The following is a 10,576-nucleotide window of genomic DNA, read 5'->3' as shown; positions in this document are numbered from 1 at the left end:
ACCAGCAGCAAACCACCTACCAGCCAGTCAGAAGGTGGTCGAGCTTATTTCTGGTCGACCAGCTAGAACGCAGCTAACATGTTATAAAACACTGTTATAAATCACATGTATCATATTAGACTGAATTTTCCAACTGGACCCCGACTGGATGATGATGTGACACGGTAGGCCAGCGAGTCCAGCGCTGTGAACATCCACACACTGTGCACACGGGCTTCAGAACAGAGCAGTCAGTGAGAACACTTGAACGCACGGAGGGGGAGGAGGGCTGCGAGAGAAAACAAACCGAGAAAATTGTTCGCCTGAAACGAAAGAACCAATATCAAAGTGGCATTCGGGGCCCACCGTTATTCGTTTTCGGAGTGATCGGTGCGATTTTGATGTAGTTTTGTCGACTTCACGCTGCAGTGTTGCTCCTTTCCAAGCATCCGGTAAAAATAATATAAGTGTCTGTGGGGCTACTGTACGGACGGCCAGTGCAGAACTGTTCTGATGTGTCAATAAGTTTGAGGCTGGAATGAGAAGGCCCTGGCGTTTCGACCGGATTTCAGGGGTAAGTTTGCGTTCACAGATGCCGCGATGACTGAAAACTTGGACATATTTTGTGTGCGAAAAGCCCCGAGTTCCGATTGATCGGGAGCTCTCGCTTAGATAGTGCGAAATTCGTGCCAGTTTGTTGTGCTTCGGCATAAACAACTTCGGCGTTCGGCGTGTTTGGACACCTGCTCTCACCGAACATTAGGGTTTCTGTGAAATTCACGACGATTTAACATGTACGACCGACCGTGCGATTATTGCATATGGGTCTGCTAATGACACGTTCAGGCGAGCTAGAGCAATCTCGCATCACAGGGGCTAGCAGGCTAGCCAGCTACTTTTATACTATCTGACTAAACGGAGCGAAAAACCCGAGCACAAAACCGTCTCATCTGAAAAGTCTGCCCCGAAAACCCCTAGTTTAAGTAATGAAAGCTCGTGGAGGGGGGATCTGTCTCTGAAAATGCCTTGGCGGAGTTTGACAGGAGTGAGATTTATACTTCATCTTCCCCAAAGCAAGATGGACTCTCGGCTGTCTGTCTTGTCAGAGCCCAGATCGACATTTTGCACCGAGATGCAAACCCAGCACAGTTCAAATAAGGGGTCAAATGAGTTATGAAATGAGCTCGATGGCTTAAATAATCGGAAGATATCGTCGATATGGTGCTTTGTGGAGTTCTTGATTCGGTGATCGACAGTTCTGCAGACACACACACGGAGAGAGCACCGCTCTCAGGCTCTACCTGAAAACTAAACGCTGCAATACTGTATATATCGTCCATCCACTCGACGAAACTGTGTCGGTTGTGCTTTAATAAGACCTACGTGAACGAGCCGAAGTATGGCAAGCCTCTTTAACAGTTGTTACAGCTTGCATTTTTATTAATGTTACAAAGGTCGTATTGTTTGAATTCACAAGTAACTGTTCATTAGATGCAAATGCATATGTCAATAAAATGGTGTTCACACTGACAAAGACCTGCAGTGGAAGAGCAACAGGAAGTCGTTCATTCAACATGAGCGTTGATGACCATTGGTGATGGGAAAAGTTGAGAAGAAACGAGCAGCGATGCAGTGCGCCAACTACCAGTAGGAGTTTAGAGTAGGACCGCCGACTGGAAACCATTAGTACAGCGACTCGGTGACCTTCAGCGATTTAAGCGCTCTCAGTGTCAACGACCTTTCACTACTATGTTATCATGTTCAGCAAATCATCAAAGTTGAAAAAAATCGCAGTGAAATAGTAGCGACATATCTTTTCTTCCGTAATGTGACGTGCGTCACAAAAGAAAAATGTACGGACGGGGAGTTGGCTCAATCCGTCGGTTGTTTATTGAATTTTGAGATGTGGTTGTTGCGCTCAAACGGGGAGATAGATGAACATGAGCCTGCAGGGGTGGGTTTAAGCGGACTAAATGATTGGAGAAGTCCAGAATGCGTCGCCGGAAAGAAATATGCCATTTTGATGAACAATCCAGTTATGGTATTTTAATTGAACATTACGAGGTCAGAAAAAAATGAAACGTGCATATGAATTGTTTACACTAAGATCTATAACATGCATCTCGAAAGAGTGAATTTTAATTTCCTGCCGGTGTACCGACGAAACATGCTACCTATCAGATTGTGCTACCAAAAATGTATTTGCATTGTTTTAAGGGTAAGTTTAGGGTAAGCGTATGTGTGGACAGGTAGGTTTAGGGTAGGGGTAGGTATGGACATTAAAAAAAAACTCAAACCACATAAATAAGACCCTGGTAGCACAATCTGATTGGTAGTATTTTTCGCTATCGATTTGTGCTACCTATCGTTTTAATGGGAGGTAGCACAATCTGAGCGGGTAGCACAAATCGTCAGAACACCGGCTTCAATTTAATGTCTTTTGTTGGCTAGCGAGCATCAGCAAGATGGGTGCTAGTTAATCTTTGAAGACAGCAATTTTCAGATGTTTATGACCTCATACAGGGATGATTTAAAAAGTAATTTAAAAACGTATGTGTTGTATGCCAATTAATTGTGTCTGTGGACCCATATAGCCTTGCGTTTGTGGTCTTGGCACAGATTGCCGCACTGCCATATGTTAATGCACAGAAGGACTTTGAATAACATTTTAGCAGTAGTGACGTTCATTACCATGTTAGATAAACCAGAACTAAGAATGGCTACTAACAACCAGCCAGTACATCGACTTATGGAATGCAGCTACAAAGTTGTTACTTTAATCATTAGAAGTGATATATTATTCATTAGAAACTAGTCATTATTCCAATATGTAGTAGTGTCTATTTAGTTGGTCACTAATGCTTATTGCAAGTATTTTCCACTAAATTTAATGGGAATTGTGGTTTAAATATCAGCTATTTGTTTCTGACGTGTATATATTCATATTGTATTTATTCAAGCTTAACTAGTAATGATTTAGTAAGTTGTTTATTTACTAGTAGCTACTTGTCCCTGTTAGATAGTACTAGCATCTATTAATACTAGTATCTTTTAATAAGTGGCTAAATTATAGATACTATTGATTGTTGGAATAAAAACAAATGTCTAATGAATGATTCCTAATATCAAATGAATGAGTTAAATGGTTAAATTGAAAAAGATACTAGTCACTATTGGACTATTTACTAGTAATCTGAAAATTGATGTCCATTTACTTTGTTGCAAGTCATTGTGAGGGTCATTTTTGTACTAGTAACATTAAAAAATAAGTATTAGTAAATAATACACCTGCTAATGAATAAATGTTACAACAGCTTGCCATAACTGAAGTAGTTTTAATGAATTCATTGTATGCTGTGAGCTATGTCATAACTTTATGCTTCATCAACAACACCGGAGGTGCCACCTTAGTTTGAAGCTGGAGTGGTGCACGTATGCCAAACTAATCCACAGTTAAAATTAGAGCCCGACCGATATGGGTTTTTGGGGGCCGATACTGATATTAGGGAGTGAAAAAAAAAGTAAATATCGATATATCGGCCGATATCCTTTGTGTATATTATAGTATAGTACCAGTCAAAAGTTTGGACACTTTCCCATTCATGTGTCCACACATTTGACTGGTACTATACATAGAATACAGTATAAAGGCTACATAAATGGAATATAAATACATAAACACATTTTTTGCAATGATCACTCAAATGTGGTGATCAAACACTTATAATGACGTGACAGAGATACGTAATGGAGGCAGGGCATTTAACAATTTAACAATAAACTTTATTATCCAAAATGAGTCTGACGTCAGTGCACTGAACAGTAAAGTTGAAGTTTATTCAACTTTAATTCAATTTAATTCCATTCAACTTTATTCCGTTGAAGTTTATTTCACTTCGGAATATTCATTCACAGATTTGCGCTACTGTCTTCACACACAGACGAAACTTACTAGAGAAGTGTGAAGTGTGACATAATATACCTCTGTAAATAAATACAAAATAAATTCATGTCTCGCGTACTTTAATGCCCTTTGATTGTAGCGTGTACGTTCCCTTGGAACTGGAATCATGGCGGAATTTCATGTGAAGTACACTTCGCAGGGCACTTACGGTCGAATAAGACAACACTTGAATGCTGCTACCTGAACAAGTCCTTACTGAAGTGAAAGTGTTGACTGGTGTCACTATCTCGCGAACGCGCTGGCAGATCTCCGCCAAATTCAGGGGGTCCCTTCAGCTCGAGGAGCCCGCTCGAACGCCACCCTCCGCGCGTCGGTAGGCCCCCCGGGATCGCTTGATCGGTCGGCGCCGGATTGCGAATTTAACCACCCGTAACTCCCAAACCCCGGGGGCTATTGACGTCTCATTCGAAAGCGGGCCTCTAGACGTACACTCGATTTGCGTTCGAGAGGGTTCCTCGAGCTGAAGGGATCCTCCGAATTTGGTGCAGATTCGCCGCGCCATTACGGAAATATGGCCGTTCGGAGTTTCAATGGTTTTCCATAGACTTAAGCTTCAAAAGCGTTTCATCCAGGTCGCCAGTAGCAAACAGTGGAGCGCGCTCTGCTGGACAAACTAAGTAATTACACCATTTCAAGCGTTTTATCTGCATTATGTTATATATAATTTCATATCGGCGGCATATTCGCCGATACCGATATATCGGCAACAGGCTCATATCGACCGATAATATCGGCAAAATGATATATCGGTCGGGCTGTAGTTAAACTGTCACTGACCGATGATGTCGGACTCGGGGCAACATTATCTGGTGCATTTGGCTTTGCTTTCGACTATTTGTTCCTGTACTGAGGGCACAGTGTTTTTTTGTTTCACTTTGTAGGTCATCTTCATCGCATGATACAGCCTGACTGACAGATCCATCCTCATCTTTCAAATACCGTATATCCATATTCTGTGGCTCTGTAAGTACGCCTTCACTTCATGCCATGTGTTTTTCCCCTTCATCAGTTGTTATATCTATTAAATTCACAGACTAATTGGGATCTGATGCCTTAACATCACGGATCAAACACTCATTACATCACAGATTTTAAGCTTGTGTCTGTACATAATCACCTGCTTATTGGGTTGTGCTCAATCCGAGATAAAACACACATTCATTCTTCAACCTTTTATCATGCAAAGAGCCAGTCTGTTCAAACATGGTCTACTTTCCTGAATGACTGCATTAATAACAAATTGTACTTTTGATCATCATATAATGGCATATTATAGCTTTAACCCTTCTATGGTAATCTGTAAAGAATAGACTATAAATACCACATAGTTTTTGGTATTGGAACCAGGCTTGATGGCATTGTCATGAATATCTAAAACCGAATAAAAGCAAATTTTCTGATTGTAATACATTTGTTTTTATAAAAATAACTATAACTATAACAAGTGTGCTATCTGATATTTTTGACTTGTATTTAAAAAAAAAAACAGTTACAACCTTTTGGCCTTTCCGTGTGTCATGCAGATTTTGAAAAATTTTAAAAATAAAAAAATTGTAATGAATAACCAAAATTGTAGCTTTAAGTTGTATCTATTAAATTCACAGACTAATTGGGATCTGATGCCTTAACATCACGGATCAAACACTCATTACATCACAGATTTTAAGCTTGTGTCTGTACATAATCACCTGCTTATTGGGTTGTGCTCAATCCGAGATAAAACACACATTCATTCTTCAACCTTTTATCATGCAAAGAGCCAGTCTGTTCAAACATGGTCTACTTTCCTGAATGACTGCATTAATAACAAATTGTACTTTTGATCATCATATAATGGCATATTATAGCTTTAACCCTTCTATGGTAATCTGTAAAGAATAGACTATAAATACCACATAGTTTTTAGTATTGGAACCAGGCTTGATGGCATTGTCATGAATATCTAAAACCGAATAAAAGCAAATTTTCTGATTGTAATACATTTGTTTTTATAAAAATAACTATAACTATAACAAGTGTGCTATCTGATATTTTTGACTTGTATTTTTAAAAAAAAAACAGTTACAACCTTTTGGCCTTTCCGTGTGTCATGCAGATTTTGAAAAATAAAAAAAATTTAAAAATTGTAATGAATAACCAAAATTGTAGCTTTAAGTTGTTCACCGTTTATTTTCTAATATCAAATTAATAAGGAAATTGAGATATGAAATGCAAAAAGTGAATGAATTTAAGCAGCATAAGAAAAGTTCTTAGACAAATTGTAAAACTCCATCAATTTTCTAAGATTTAACAAGAAGAAAATAACAATGATTTTTCCCGTCATATATTTTAAAACCAGAAAAAAAAAAAACGTATTTAATCCATTGAACTCGAATTAAGAATTTTTGTGTTTTTAATGGTTTTCGATGCAATGTCATTTACTTTAAAACCAGAAAAAATAATTTCTTAAAGTCCCCCCATAGTGAAATTCAAGTTTTTTATGTTGTTTATTTGTCTATGTGGTGTTTTTAATATGCTTTTAGACAAACCATGTGCCAATCTATTAATCAACACCATTGCTGAGTATTTTCTCCTTAAAACTGTAGTTTCCCAATGACAGTCCCAGAAATGCTGTTTGAAACAGCCCTCGGTTTGCTACGTCACAGTCCAATAACCAATCACGTCAAGGGATCAATTCCTATCACTAGCATGCAAAATATACCAATACCAGCACAAAACCAAAAATAAATTAGAGCAAAAAAACCCATGAAGCTGTGGTTTAATGTGAATTTAGAACTGCTAACTTGCATTATAACCCGTGGCAACAGTGTAAAAGTAGCCCGGAGTCAGACCCACCTCTCCCGCATCGGCGTATGTATGCTCGCGGGCGCGAATTAAGAATCACAAACAGCTGCATTCGAGTCTTCAAGGCATTTTAAGACACAACATCGTCAAGTAAGTAACTTTAATGAATCTTACAGTATTCACTGTAGTTGTCCACTTGTAAAAACATAGTTTTATCAGTCATTATCCGTGTATGCCATTGTTTTGCGTTTACTACAGTTCAGTGGATCAAGAGGCGCTGGTTGGTGTGACTGAGTGGAGGTGGGACTAATTTGCATATTCATAGATCAGTGTATTGTAAATGAGACAAGGGTGTAGAGTTACATTCAAGCTATTTTAAGGCATGAGAAAATTATTTTCACAAGAAACATTTAAATATGTCATTTTGATGATCAAAGATAAGTTTTAAGGGATAAAATATTTGACTAAAGGGGGACTTTAATTAATGCATCTTCAGATCCATTGTACTCTATAATTAAGAATTTGTGTTTTTAATGGATTTCAATGCTTGTCAAATTGAACCTAAAGATCACAGGTTAATGCAGTTTCTTAGGACAAAAGAAGGGTTACATTGCAATTAATTTATGGATGATTGTGCTTTTCAAGTTTTTTTATTTTATTTTTTATAACAGTCTGATAATGCAAACCTTTAAGTTCACTATTGATATTTACATATGAATACCAAAACTGCTGTTGTTTTCTTAACCTTTCCTCTCAGTCAATATCAGCTGTTGTAGGTTTTCATTGCTTTCATCAAAAGTGCATCATTGAAGTTTGATTTCATCTTATTATTTCTGTTAGTAAAACATGCACACCTGAATACTGATTCAGGTAAAGCAGCCTTGTTTACATTACACCTGAAGCTTGGAGCTACATTTCTGGTCTGTATAATTACATTCTGACAGATCAACCTGTCAAATATAGACATTGCAATGAGGAACTTTGACACATTTCTGCTGTGTAAAAGTCCCATTATCCTGTTTATGATTTATCTTCACATTATGGCATTTTATTTGATCATGAATGTATATCTTTGAGTTAAAATTTGCTTTAGACAATAATGAGATTAGATATTAAGGTGCCCCAAATCAGATCTCAGGTCTTGTATCTACCTGTCATTAGCTACCCTGCTTAGATTTCTGTTTGCTATTCAAATAGAGTAGAACTAAATTTATATTAAGATTATGATTAATGTCATGCACCAGGGTTACATTCAGATAACTAATTCCTATTTGTTTAATCTTGAATGTCAGTTAAAAATACATAGATTAGAATAGATTTCATAGCTTTAAACCAATTTCTTGGACATGTAGCTTTTTTAACTGCAAACTTGTTGCAAGTCTGTGTCTTGGTTCAGTTAGGTTTTGAACTATCGTTTCATTCAAATTTGGGAAATTTAGATATAATTTGTTTATGAAAGTTGTCCCTGCATGACAAGTGCCTGAGAGTACATAAGATAGGAAGGTCAGAGAATACATGCAAACATAAAACATGTGGCAAGGGTAAAAACGTTTTATGTCTTTATTGTAATGTCAAAATGTTAAATTTAATTTCATAATGTTACCTGAACTGAAAACAAATCATTCACTTTTCATACAGATTTCCTTTGACAGTAATAATGACTTTCATTATAAACATGATTTCTGCTCAGTTTTTTATGTACTGACATTCAAGCCAAAATGAGTTTCTGTGGTAATTAACAGCATGATACTACTACATTCCATTAATAGTAATATTTTCACAACCATGACCAAGGGTAAAAACGTTTTATGTCTTTATTGTAATGTCAAAATGTTAAATTTAATTTCATAATGTTACCTGAACTGAAAACAAATCATTCACTTTTCATACAGATTTCCTTTGACAGTAATAATGACTTTCATTATAAACATGATTTCTGCTCAGTTTTTATGTACTGACATTCAAGCCAAAATGAGTTTCTGTGGTAATTAACAGCATGATACTACTACATTCCATTAATAGTAATATTTTCACAACCATGAGTCACAGTATTAGTCGTATATTTTGGTTGATTATGTTTGGGATTTTTCCTCTAAACTGATGACAATCTTAGCCATGTGAAATATTTTTTTTTCCAATGTGTTTTTTTTAATCCTCATTTGATAATGTAATGTCCATTTGATTGCACTTTATCAGGCCATCATTCACTAAGAAAGGCTATTGCCACTCAGGCTGAACACCCATTAGTGCATATAGTGACTGGTCATAAAGGCAGAACTGTTGCCCTGCAAGACTTGATTGGTTTCGTTCAAGTGGCCCATGCACAGTTGTACCTGCTGTACTTTTGGGGAACTTTGTGCTTCGTTTGTGCTTTCAGAAAAAGAATAAACACTGACAGGAATAGTTCACCCATAAATTAAACTTCGGTCATCATTTACTGACCTTCATGTTGTTCCAAACGCACAGTACAGTTTTTCTGTAGACCATAAAAGGAGATGGATGTCCTGAACTCCTTTTATACTGTCTGCTTTCGTTGAATGGAAAAGAGCAGCATGAACATCCTCAAAACATCTCCGTTTGTGTGCCAAAGAGGAAAAATGGGATTGAAATGACATGACATGACATGAAAACATTTGCTAAATTAATACATGTAAATGTACATAAGAGTGAGTAAAGTGAACACTTCATTTACTGTTGAAATCAATTAGCAACCCAATCAAATTAAATATAAGTTAACATTTACAGATTTTTTATTTTAATTTTTTTCATTTTGCTTCTTACAGAAAATAAATCATCAGTTGCAGTTATTTTATTCTATTGACTCATTTTAGTCACAAACAGTTTTTTGAGTGTTAACCTTTCCTTCTTGCCATATTATACTTCCAAGAAATGTATACTCTCTGTGGAGTTCCTCCTCGCTACACTCACATTTAGCTTAATTCATTTTAGTTTAATCAATTGTTTTTAGTACAGTGACAATATAAAAGCCAGTTATTTAATTTTGCATTTTGCAAATGGTTAATTTACCAACATATATCCATACGAAGCTTTTTTCTATATGATACTGTTTTTCTCAAACAGTATAAATGGATCTTTTTACATTGAAATATATAGCTGCTTTTAAAATAATCACATTTTTGGGTCCATGGCATGAAAACCTCTCGGTTAGCGGATATTTACATCTGCTTGTAACCTGCTCTTTTTTTTTTTAGTTCTCATATTAACAACGATGAATGAATGTGCGAGACCTTGTCTAGTGTCAGCATTTGTTCATAACAGTCCTGTAACCAAATGAACAGCAAGAGGGCAGCAGACACCAGCTATGAACAACATTTCAGAAGATGTCTGCTGCTAATGCAATGCATAGATACATTGTACTCCCAAATTCAGACCCATTCCTATGTGCGGTTGAAAATTTAACACATGATAATTGAGGCATGTGAGTTAGGAATCATTCTATGTTAAGTTTCATGGTGACGTGAGGGTCATTGTGTGTGTGTGTGTGTGTGTGTGTCTTCCTCTTCCTGTTTGTGTGCATGCAACAAACGTGTGTGAGATGTGTGCTCTGGTCCTATTGGAGAGGAGAGAGCTGGTGTATGTGAAGGTCACATGTACAGTAGAGCTGCACCGGTGCTGCAGACGCAGAACAACAGCGCTGAGATAGACAGGGAACCCTGTGTCCGCTCTCCCTCAGCGAACACTGCGCCACACTGCACTCGACAGCCTGTTTTTCATGAACTACCACTGCGCACTGGAAGAGACTGCACGTTGAATATGCTCTGAATCAAGGCTCCTTGTCCACACTGGTGCAGTTATTACTTGATTTATGACCCCATCAAAAATACATTA

The 10,576-nt window shown here is 37.3% G+C and overlaps 1 protein-coding gene across 1 annotated transcript in view; it reads left to right on the top strand.

Annotated features, from left to right (window-relative positions):
* The first annotated feature begins 240 nt into the window (after positions 1-240).
* LOC107578526 (HMG box transcription factor BBX-like) overlaps positions 241-10,576 on the top strand; it is a 28,689-nt gene continuing 18,353 nt past the window's right edge. Inside the window, exons 1-2 of the mRNA XM_016264476.1 lie at positions 241-553; positions 4,825-4,906. The gene's annotated coding sequence lies outside the window, so the exon portion shown is untranslated. The remainder of the gene's footprint in view (positions 554-4,824; positions 4,907-10,576) is intronic.

The sequence above is a fragment of the Sinocyclocheilus grahami genome, unplaced genomic scaffold (assembly GCF_001515645.1).
Source record: "Sinocyclocheilus grahami isolate Dianchi unplaced genomic scaffold, SAMN03320097.WGS_v1.1 scaffold32.1, whole genome shotgun sequence".
Classification (NCBI taxonomy): Eukaryota; Metazoa; Chordata; class Actinopteri; order Cypriniformes; family Cyprinidae; genus Sinocyclocheilus; species Sinocyclocheilus grahami.
The sequence above is the reverse complement of the archived record's forward strand: the minus strand, read 5'-3'. Positions and strand labels throughout refer to the sequence as shown.